The 11,125-nt window shown below is 47.3% G+C and overlaps 1 long non-coding RNA gene across 1 annotated transcript; it reads left to right on the top strand.

The window, feature by feature from the left end:
- Window positions 1–798: 798 nt before the first annotated feature.
- Window positions 799–10,371, top strand: LOC128607414 (uncharacterized). The gene is made up of 2 exons (XR_008385868.1): window positions 799–1,440; window positions 9,624–10,371. It is a non-coding gene; the product is annotated as an uncharacterized LOC128607414 (long non-coding RNA).
- The last annotated feature ends 754 nt before the right edge of the window (window positions 10,372–11,125 follow it).

The following is an 11,125-nucleotide window of genomic DNA, read 5'->3' as shown; positions in this document are numbered from 1 at the left end:
TGACCGTGCCAACACGAGCAGAAAAGGGAGGAGGATGGGCAATCACCTCACATCAGCGTCAGTTTGATGTGACAATCAGAGTGTTCTAACGAGATGATTTTATGGTTCACCTCACCCCCCTTCCCCTTCCCCTCTCTCTCTCTCACACACACACACACACACACACACACACTTGGGCTGTGTTGACGCTTGGGGCATCGAGGTGCCATCTTGGGTGCAGCTTTGCGCTCATTACGTCTCACTGGATCTCACGGCACACGTGCACGCGTATGGACACAACGCGTTCGACGGCCGATGTGTTGCAGCAAAGCGTCGCTGTAGTGAGAGCTGAGAGCTCGGAGAGATGAGGAGAGGAGACGAGAGGAGAGGGAAGAAGAGCAGCTCGGTCAGCATCAGGGGAAAAGATGGATGGATGCGGTTAAGTCGTGATGGTGTGTGTGGAGCCGTGGAGCGTCACTGCTGGCCCGTGTGATCTGTCTCTCTGTCAGACAGACAAGATGGTCTTATCCTAAACGTTACGCGCTATAAAGCCGGGAGAAACAAACCAAAAGAGAGACAGAGACAGAGCGAGAGAGAGAGAAAGAAAGAGAGAGAGAGAGAAAGAGAGAACAGAAGAATGTCAAAACTTTAAATTCCTTTAATAAGGAATAATTTTTTTTTTTACATTTCACAAATTGTCCTCACTTGTTTCGTAGTAAACGAAAGCTGAAAAGCAGCTGTGACAAACGCCGCAGTGTCCTTTTACATAAACTTTCCAAAATGGCAGCTGTCTATTATTACACACTGAAGATAAACTGTGTGACGTTTTCCCTTCTCTCTTTCTTTTTCTGTGTGTGTGTGTGTGTGTGTGTGTGTGGAAGCCTTGCCCTGCCCTGGCCAGAACAGTAGTCTGGAATACCGAGGGCTTCTTCTTTCAGCAGCCTCAAAAGCCAATCACATCGCTCTAGCCTCGGGCTGCCAGCGGCCAGCCAATCGGAGGAGCCCTCTGTGGTCACCTGACTCAGCATGGCCCTGTCTGTCAAGCCAGTCGTATAAAGCTCAGTAGGCTCAGACAAGGCTGTGAATGTGTGTGTGTGTTTGTGTGTGTGTGCGCGTGCGCGTGTGCGCGTGCGCGTGTGCGTGAGACCGGCCGGGACTCTCTGTACCTTCAGTTTGCTTTGTGACTGAGAGAGAGAAGGAGAGCGAGAGCGCACGCGAGAATGAGAGAGCGCTCCTGCGAGTAGCTATTCAAGCAAGAAAGAGTGTGAGAGACAGACGAAAGAAAACGAAAAAGACGAGAGGAAAAGACTTTTAGCCGATGAGGGAAGTTAAGTCCCCCCCCCCGTCCCCCCCCCATGGACTCGACACTTTGGAAGCTACTTCCTCTCTGCATTTTTATTTTATTTTTTTTTTTTGCTTTCTCTGCGAGTCCCTGATTCCCGAGATCCTTCGGCATAACGGGTGAGTAACGTTACCACTCCGTCATGCACACATATGTGTATATGTTTGTGTATATATCTATACGTGTGTGTATATGTATACGTGTGTATGTGTGTGTGTGTGTGTGTGTGTGTGTGTGGTGGCTCCTTGCAGAGTTCATTCAGTGCGTTCTGGCGTCCCGAGCTTGTTTGCTTTCCTGTTATCCGAGTTCTCAATGAAAAGCTTTTCTCTCTCTCTCTCTCTCACACACACACACACACACATATATATACACACACATGCATATGTGGCCCCCCTCAACACCACTCCGGAGTCTGGAGTGCGTCCAGACTGAAGACTTCCAAACAAATCGGGATGATCCCCGTTGGTTCCAGTATCCGCAGAGGGAGAGAGATCTAATAATAACGATATAAAGATGAACGAGGTGAAGTTGCTCTACTTGCTGCGATTCGGTTCGAGGTTTATTTATTTCCAACAGATAACGGTCCTGAAATGCTCTGAAACTCCAAACTAGCTGTCGATTGTTTGAGGCGACCAAACGGGATCTCGTGTGTGTGTGTGTGTGTAGAACGACAGACAGGATAGGGGGGTAAAAAGGGGGTTAGCAAGACAGACAGGGGGGACAAAAGTGGCGGCCCCTCATCCAGACAGTCTGGGTCAGCCTTCATCACGGCTTAGGGTTGCTCGGGTCATCCAGCTGCGGGGAGAGAGAGAGAGCGAGAGAGCGAGAGAGAGAGAGAGACTGAAAGTGGGCCCCCACGGGGTTAGAGGTGGCGGGACTCCTGATCCCGAGTCATTCCTAAAACCCAAAGAATAACGGGGAGTCAGACGAGTCGCTCTGCTTCGACACTGCTTCTAGGTGAGGCAAATTTTTATTCTTTTAGACTTGGCGTGTGAGACGGGGTTGTGGAAAAGTCTAACACACACACACACACCCCGCTGGACATATATATATATATATACACATATATACACACACACACACACACACACACATATACACACACACAGGCTCGGGAGGGGGAAGGGAGACGCACCGACGAGAGGAGGTCTGCAATTATAACAAGCTGTCGGAGGGGGATTTTTTTTTCCATTGCCATTCTCTAGTGTGTGAGTGTGTGTGTGTGTGTGTGTGAGATAGAGATAGAGATAGAGAGAGAGTGCATGTGAGTGTGTATGTATAAGCTAGGAGCAGGAAAAAAAAACATGTTCAGAGTGCTAACACAGTTTCACTAAGACAGACAAAGAAATACTGGACATGCAGAGTGTGTGTGTGTGTGTGTGTGTGTGTGTGTGTGTGTGGATGTATCATGATGAATTGTGCGAACATCATGAGTGTTTTTATAACACACAAAAGACTTTTGTAATTCCTGATCGCTTGGGAAGAAGGTGATAAAAACTTCACCTTGGGGAAACAATGATCTGAATAAAAATGCATCAGCTGGAAGTGGTTACGTTACTGTAACGTTTTTATTTATTTTTGGCTTTAATGCGTCATTTCGTCCCGTAAACCGTTTCAGAGCGGGGCTGGCGTTTAGACGCATCGAGGAGACTCGTCCTGGCTTGGGCGCGGAGTTGTGCTAGGCCGTGCGGTTGCCGCTGAAGTATCGTGACGCGTCTGTATCGGACACGGTGGACGATCTCGACGTATCGTTTCGCCCTCACGTTCTCTCGTCCCTTATCTCCGATCGACCGCGAGCGGCATGAGGATTATCTCTGGAGAACGTGTCTGACGACATGCTTGTTTGCACCACGCGCTCAAATATGTGGGACGTGTGGAGTCTTGTCGGGTCACGAAAAAAAAAAAAAAGGTAGCACATGTGTGCAGTCCATCTTTTTAACGGAGCATATTGTGTGTGTGTGTGTGCGCGCGTGTGTGTGTGTGTGTGTGTTCGTCGGCTGTTTATGTTTATCTGTCTGTTTTTTTGTCTCACTATTCTGTTCTTTCCTCTTTTTTCTCTGTTTGTGAATAAAGCTCAGGCGCGGATTCGTGCCACTCGCTCGCTGGTCCCACAATGAGCATCCGATCTCCAGTCAGCCAACACAAAGCCATCTCTCTCTCTCTCTCTCTCTCTCTCTCTCTCTCTCTCTCTCTCTCCCCATCTCCCCTTTCCTCCGTCTCTCTCTCCCCCCTTCTCTCTCATTTGTCTCTCTTTCTCTCTCGCTCTCTCTCTCTCTCTCTCTCTCTCACACACACACACGCAGTACATAGACACGTACACACATACGTTGTGCCTCCCGGCCCTGTCCCATCCCCCTCGACTCTGTGATAATCTCGCACACTGGGAGAGAGAGAGAGAGAGAGAGAGAGAGTGTGTGTGTGTGTGCGTGTGCGCGTGCAGGGCGAGGGGACGAGAGGGGAGGGGAGTGTGTGAGACAGGATATGGGAGTCTTTGATGAGGCTGTGAGGCGGAATAGAGTGCACTATAACAGCGCCCTAATCAGAGCAACTGTCCACACACACACACACACACACACACACACACACACACACACACGGCTGTAAAACCTGTCTGAGAAGCACCACCTTGGGGCGAGACACACCCACGCAGACCAAGTCAACATCTTAATGCATTTCCTTTAAAAGATGCTCTCTCATTCTGTCTGTCTCTCTCTCATTCTGTGTCTCTCTCCCTCCCTCATATTCTGTCTCTCTCTCCCTCATTCTGTCTCTCTCTCTCATATTCTGTCTCTCTCTCATTCTGTCTGTCTCTCTCATTCTCTCTCTCTCTCTCTGTCTCTCTCTCCCTCATTCTCTCTCTCCTCCAATTCTCTCTCTCATTCTCGCTCTCATTCTGTCTCTCTCCCTCATTCTCTCTCTCATTCTGTCTCTCTCTCTCTCATATTCTGTCTCTCTCTCCCTCATTCTCCCTCTCTCATTCTGTCTCTCTCTCATTCTGTCTCTCTCGCTCTCTTTCATCCAGTCTGTCTCTCTCTCTCATTCTCTGTTCTCTCTCCTCTTTCTCTTTTCTCCATCACTCTCTCTGCTCTTTCTCGTTGTCTCTCTCTCTCCATTTCTCCCTTTCTTTCTGCTCGCTCTCTCCCCTGTGTCTCTCTCCTCCTCCTTATTTCCTTTCCGTCTTTCTCCTCTTTTCTCTCCGTCTGTCATTCTTTCTGTCCCTCCTTCCTCTTTTCCTGTCCGTCTCTCTCAATCTCTCTCACTCTTTCTCTCCATGTCTCTCTCCTTCTCTTCTCTTTCTCGCGCTCTCTCTCCCTCTCTCATTTTTCCCGGCTCCGTTTCAGTCCCACAGATACTCCCCTCGACTCCCGCAGCGTGATTTGAAGCTAGCGTGTACTTTGCAAATAGGATGGGACACACGCTTACCTACGGCAATACCCTGCTCCACACACGCACACACCCACGCACACACGCACACACAGATTAGATCTTAATGTGCTGTTGAGTGCTAATTTCCACACAAACTGCGATGTGCAGCAACAGAGAAGACGACACAGTGTTAACAGAGACACACTCCATTGAAAACAAACACGCTCTGGATCATCATCCGAGCCGGGTTTTAAAACGGCGGGTCACACGGCGTGCAGTGTCAAAAATATAGGACGCCTCGGTGCTCACCCATGCGTAAAAACATTAATAACACACGGTAAAAAAAAAAGAATCATCCCATCAAGAAATTTGTACGCTTAAAGAACGTTTTCCGGACGTACTTTTAATCCGTATGCCGACAAAGCAAATTTCAAAGACAGGGTTTTGCTTTTAAGCCCAAATTTTCATTTGGAAACCAGTAACAACGCCCCGGAGAATATCCGCAGGGTGTGACGAACAGTAAACACGGTAAAATACACATTTTCACACCGCATTTCGGCGTTAAAGGAGTGGAATGAGAATCATAAGCAGGACTGAATGAACCACATCACCATGCTTAGTCTGGTCTTGTGCGTTTAAAGGAAAGCAACGAAGAGGCTCAAGATATGACTGGAATCCGATAAAACCAGCTGGTTTATATACTGGTTCTTCTTTTTTTTTTTTTAAAGAAAATTGCGTTAAAGATGTCCACGATTCTCTCAGAGAAGCGCAGAGCGCCTGGACGTCTCCAAAAAAAGGTTCTTTTTTTTTTTTTAAATGCCACTTCAGATCACGTCTACAATGCCACCTCTCTCGTCTTTCAGGTTATTAGTCTGTATGCGCCCCCTTAACACTTTGCATTGTTGTGCCTCCAGCGGTTTCTGTGCCGTCACTCAGCGCAATGCAAATGTAAACGCGCATGGAAATCACGATAGCGTGTCTTCACGTCGCACTGTTTCGGAATAACATCCCAAGCCAGGCGATGAAACACTTCTTTTTGGAAGACTCCTGGTTTTTTTGGGGGATTTTTTTTGTTTTTGTTTTTTTTTAAACGGTGGCGTAAATGAAACTCGCAAGAGGAAGAGAGAGCTGAAAAACAAACAAAAAAAATGATATATATATATATATATATATATAAATAAAACAGCTGTCCTGTTTTAGTTTCGTTTTACGTCAGGATGAGTAATTGTGTTCCTCTGTGCTGACTTTTCACCTGGGTGTGTGTACGAGAGTGTGTGTGTGTGTGTGTGTGCGCACATGCAGGGCCACGGCTCCGGAGGCCAGAGGAACAGGAACACGGCGGTTGATTCCCATAAGCTCTTGGCGGTCGTGTGCCGTGAAAAGAGCAGTGTGTAGCTGCGAAAATATCAACAAATCGGAGTTAAAATATTTCACGTGTAAATAAAAAAAGTATTCCGCCGAAGTGTTTTTAGCCTGCTATTTCGAAGCTTCGTTGCTCTCTGAGGCGGTTTCTCTCTGAAACAGATCGGTATGTTCTATGCGATCGTGTATTATCCAGCGATACTGATTCTGGGCTTTCCGAATTTAAAAAAAAACAAACAAAAAACACACAACACAGACTGTTAGCAGGAGCATTGATGAGCTTAGCTGAAGTGAAAGAACTTAAATGAATGTGGTAACGTTTATTCAAGTTTAGATTTAGCATTTAGAAGAACCGATGATAAATACGAAGGAAATCTGAAAGAACGTTTATAATCCAGAGTGTTTCTGTTGATTTTTTTTTTTAAAAAACCTGCGATAATTTGCCCAGATGATCCTAAGTGTGATCTCCGGTGCCAGGATGCCAGTCTCCAGACGCTGCACACTCTTCCTGTGCGTGTGCGTGTGTGAGAGTGTGTGCGCGCGCACTGCAAGCCGCAGCCGATGAAATGAATGGGTTTGGCTCCCCAGCGGCAGTCTGCAGTCGTATTTATATCTGTGCGGTGGAGCCGCTGTTCCAGACTCCAGCTGACATCCAGAATGGAGTCGTGGCTTTTGTGAAAAAGCTGAAAACAAACTTGAGATGAGCCTGAGCTTTAACGCTGCTCTGTCTCGAACGTCTCTAATGAGTAACGTGGAGGGTTTGATTTCGGCATTGATGCGTTCCGTACGAGTGTCTCTCGGAAGAGTCCTCCATGAAACACTGAGCAGGAGAAGTGACTACACTTAACACTCCGTCTGCGGTACAGAGATCAGTTCAGCTCACTGTGTGAATCTCTACACCAACTCCACATGACAACGAGTTATAGTGAGAGACAGACAGGGTGGATGAGAGGGTGGGTGAGAGAGACAGACAGGGTGGGTGAGAGAGAGAGACAGGGTGAGAGAGAGAGAGATGGGGTAAGAGACAAGGTGAGAGAGAGACAGGCTGGGTGAGAGGCAGGTTGAGAGAGAGAGAGACAGGCTGGGTGAGAGACAGAGACAGGGTGGGTCAGAGAGAGAGACGGGTAAGAGACGGTATGAGAGAGAGACAGGCTGGGTGAGAGACAGGGTGAGAGAGAGAGAGACGGGGTAAGAGACCGCGTGAGAGACAGGCTGGGTGAGAGGCAGGGTGAGTGTGAGACAGGTAGGGTGAGAGAGAGAGACAGGAGGAGGGCATAAAAAGAGTGAAATGGAGGATAAATTTTAGAGGTGGAGAGAGAGAGAGAGAGAGAGAGAAGAAAAGAGAGAGAAATACGGAAAAGGAAAGAAAGAGGGAGCAATAAAGTCAAAGACAGAGAGAAGAAGTGGAAGGGAGGGGGAGACAGACAGATAGAGAGAAAGAGAGAGAGAGAAAAAGCACTGGCAGGAATGAAGTGCAGCCTCAGCAGTAGATAAGCAGTGTGACGACTTCAGTTCCTCTATCAGTGTGGGATTAACACATGACTAAATCAGCGCATTTCCATTTCACAACCGAGCACAGGCAGAAAAGGATGATGATGATGTGTGTGTGTGTGTGTGTGTGTGTGTGTGTGAGCGAGCGAGAATAAAAAAAGAAGGAGAAAGGACAGTGATGAAGTCTGCTGAAGGTGGGGGCTGTGATAATTCCCATAATGCACACAGAGGAAAGGGAAGAGGATTTGGCTCAGGAGTGGAGGAAAAAACTGAAAGAAACAGAGAGAGAGAGAGGGAGAGAGAGAGAGATGGTGAGGGAGAGAGAGAGATACAGTGAGGGAGAGATGATGAGGGAGAGGTTCAAAGTGTCGCTCATGCTAGCTTTGTGATTACGGGCCGGGGCTAATCCACCGAGCTCCTGCAGCTCACTGACAAAACGAAGGGGCGAAACCTCATCGTTCTCACATCCCGCGTGACGCACATCCCATAATATTCCATGTATTCTCAAACATGATCACATGATCACCACGACAGATTATTAGCTGTATTACTAGCTAAACTAGCTACCACACAATAGTTGTTTTCTGAAACACAGCTAGCTCGTTAAAAAACACGACTGCTTTTGATCACACAATAGTTCAAGCCACTTCAGCGCTTTAAGCTCACTCGTTTTCCAATAACATCTCCCCCAAATTCTACAAGATACCGCAAGTTCTCCGTGTCAGGTTAGACGGTCGAGATCCTCTAACGATAGACCGCAATGAGCCGACGAGGTAATAAAGATATCATGTCCGTTAGTGTGTTTCGTTTGTGTTTCGTCATCACCGTCGCCACCCTCTGTGTTCGGCGTCATCATATCGACGGCTTCCAGACGAACGGCGTAGCAGCTCTCCGAGTTTAATCAAAAGTTCCTCACACCACCAACAGTCTGTCATCAGCCATCTTTGTCACAGTTTTTTTTTTCCCCCCACAGTGGTTCTCAAAGTGGGTTCCAGGGACCCCCAGTATTCCATAAAGCATAACCAGGGGGTCCGTGACCTTTTCAAATTTTCTTACAACACTTTACCAAACTTTATATTTAGGCGTACAAGCACCAAAGAAAGCTCTATGGCTCTAAAAATATTTATTTTTGAAAAAAAACGAACTAGCATTCATGATATAAATCCATACTGTTAGGTGGGGGGGGGGGGGGGGCATGCAATTTATTTTACAGTCAAACGGATCTACGAAAAGCTTGAGAACCGCTGTTGTGCAATCTTGGCGTGCTGTTAAACGTGATGCGGAGGAGATGAATGCAGGGCGAGTTGTGTAAACGTAGAGCTGAACGCGGATGGAAACGGCGCAGGGTAGACGAGAGAAATAGAAGGAGAAGCAGCCCTCGAGGTTTCTAGCTGACTCGTCTGAGTGTGTTTGTGCGAGTGCGCGCGTCCGTCTGCCACTGACGTCAGCGGACAACGCGCTTCTGCCCCGGTGATCATAACTGACATGAACGGTAATCTGAAAAGAAAGGAAGTGAAGGCTGGAGGCTTTCCGCACACACACACACACACACACACACACACACACACACACACACACAAACAAACACACACACACAAAGAGTTCACATAACCCACCTCATAGGCTCAGACACAAAGAAAAAGAGATACACAAACTCCCAGTACACATAATTACCCCAAAGCTGGACTGTATTGTTTTTCACAGTCAGACCCACACACACACACACAATTTTTTGTGAGGAGAGACAGAGATTAGCCGCTGCCTGAAGTAAACGCCATGACAGCGTGGCGTCTGCCGAAGAGATTAAACCCGGATTAAACAACTGTGTGTGTGTGTGTGTGTGTGTGTGTGTGTGTGTGTGTGTGTATGTGTGTGTGTGTATGTGTGTGTATGTGTGCTTTTGTTCAGCTCTGCACACCCTCGGGCAAACACACATTTTGAGTAGCGTATCGCCTCATCGAGGTTACTTCACGCATTATTTAAGCAGCGAGAACACGGGCCGCTTTGTGAGCTATAATGCTGCCTGTTACGGATTGCGTGCCTTGTATCTGAAAAAAAGTGTGTGTGTGTGTGTGTTTTGCAGGACGAGCCTGGTCGGAGATGAAGGTTACCCGACCCGGAACGACAGAATCGGGTATCGTCGAGTCGTCATGGTTTCCGTCGCAAAGCACCCGCTCACCATCTTCCAGCTCCACCCCTTGTGTACCTCTTGTGTATTATCTTTTTTTTTTTTTTTTTTTATTATTATACACACACTTCTAATCCACAGCCCCGCCTCTCTCCTCCATCCATATTCATCACCTTTATCCCTAATGAAGACCGGAGTGCAGCACGGAGGGAGGGAGATGCAGACGCAGGCCTTTGAACTCCCACAAAGAGAGAGAGAGAGAGAGAGAGAGAGAGAGAGAGAGAGAGAGAGAGGTAGAGAGAGGGAGGGACAGAACACTGAGGGCTAGCGATGATAGATGGAAGAGGACAAGGGAAAGAAAGGCATGAGACAGCCAGACAGAGACAATCACACGTCTCGTCTCATGTGCGGAGAGAAAAGGAGATGGCGTTGATGGATAGAAAAGAGGACAGAAGAAGAAAGGCATGAGACATACCATCTTGACACAGCAGGGTTTCAGCTAACCGCAAAATTGAGCCTACAAATTACGCCTACGTTTATTCATCCGAAGGTCAAGAACCTTGTCAAAGCACCAAACAATGCGTCTACAGTTTGAACACACAACCTTCAGGTTACGAGCGCAGAACCTTAAACGCTGAGCTACGGAGCGCACTCTGAGTAAATTCTTTTACACGGCAAGAAAAACAAAATAAAAATACCAACGGATCATTAGTAATGTAAATTCTTTTTGGTACCTGGTTTTGGAATTGGAGCCAATGGGAACTAATGATATCAATTAGGCTTGGGGTTAGCGGAACTGTTTACACGGGTTCTCCAAGTCCAGTCGTGAAGGATCATCAGAGTCTAGAAGTTTCCCTGCTCGGACACCTGATGTGTCGTGTCGGACTACGGTCTTCCAGGTCTGGTACCGTAACCGTTTCAGAAAAGGAACCCTGTGTGAAATTAGGGCAAAACGCTGAGCCGCCACGTTAAGAAATATATCTTTCACGATACTATAGTCTTTGTAGCTTGAAACTGGAGAACAGCGATTCGTGGAAACATCGTAATGACGTCTCCTAGCAACGAAATGACGATGCAGTCTCTTTTACTGTCATACTGTGGCTTTCTCAGGCTGAAGCAGAACCAAAGATCCCACTGGCTTCCATTTGAGTTGCTTCTCGGTTTAGAATCTAGAAAAAAACACTGACTGTTGGACAAAATACGGGAATTAAAGTGCCGAAATATAAGAATAGAAACAAGGCCACTGAATGTGAAAGAAATGCGCATTCGCCCCAGAAGCAGAAGTGAAGTGCGTTTTGGGAGCACGATCTCTGCAAATAGGAGGAAGTTTTAGTTCCAGATAATTCCGTGTCATGACGGAGCAAAAACGGATTTCACGGTTGTGTGAAACTGAAATCTCAGTCCCATGTTTGGTCTCATGTCCAGACCAGGTGCTATTAGCGGTGAAGTGCACTTTG

The sequence above is a fragment of the Ictalurus furcatus genome, chromosome 5 (assembly GCF_023375685.1).
Source record: "Ictalurus furcatus strain D&B chromosome 5, Billie_1.0, whole genome shotgun sequence".
Classification (NCBI taxonomy): domain Eukaryota; kingdom Metazoa; phylum Chordata; class Actinopteri; order Siluriformes; family Ictaluridae; genus Ictalurus; species Ictalurus furcatus.
This window is presented reverse-complemented; position numbering and strand designations above follow the sequence as displayed.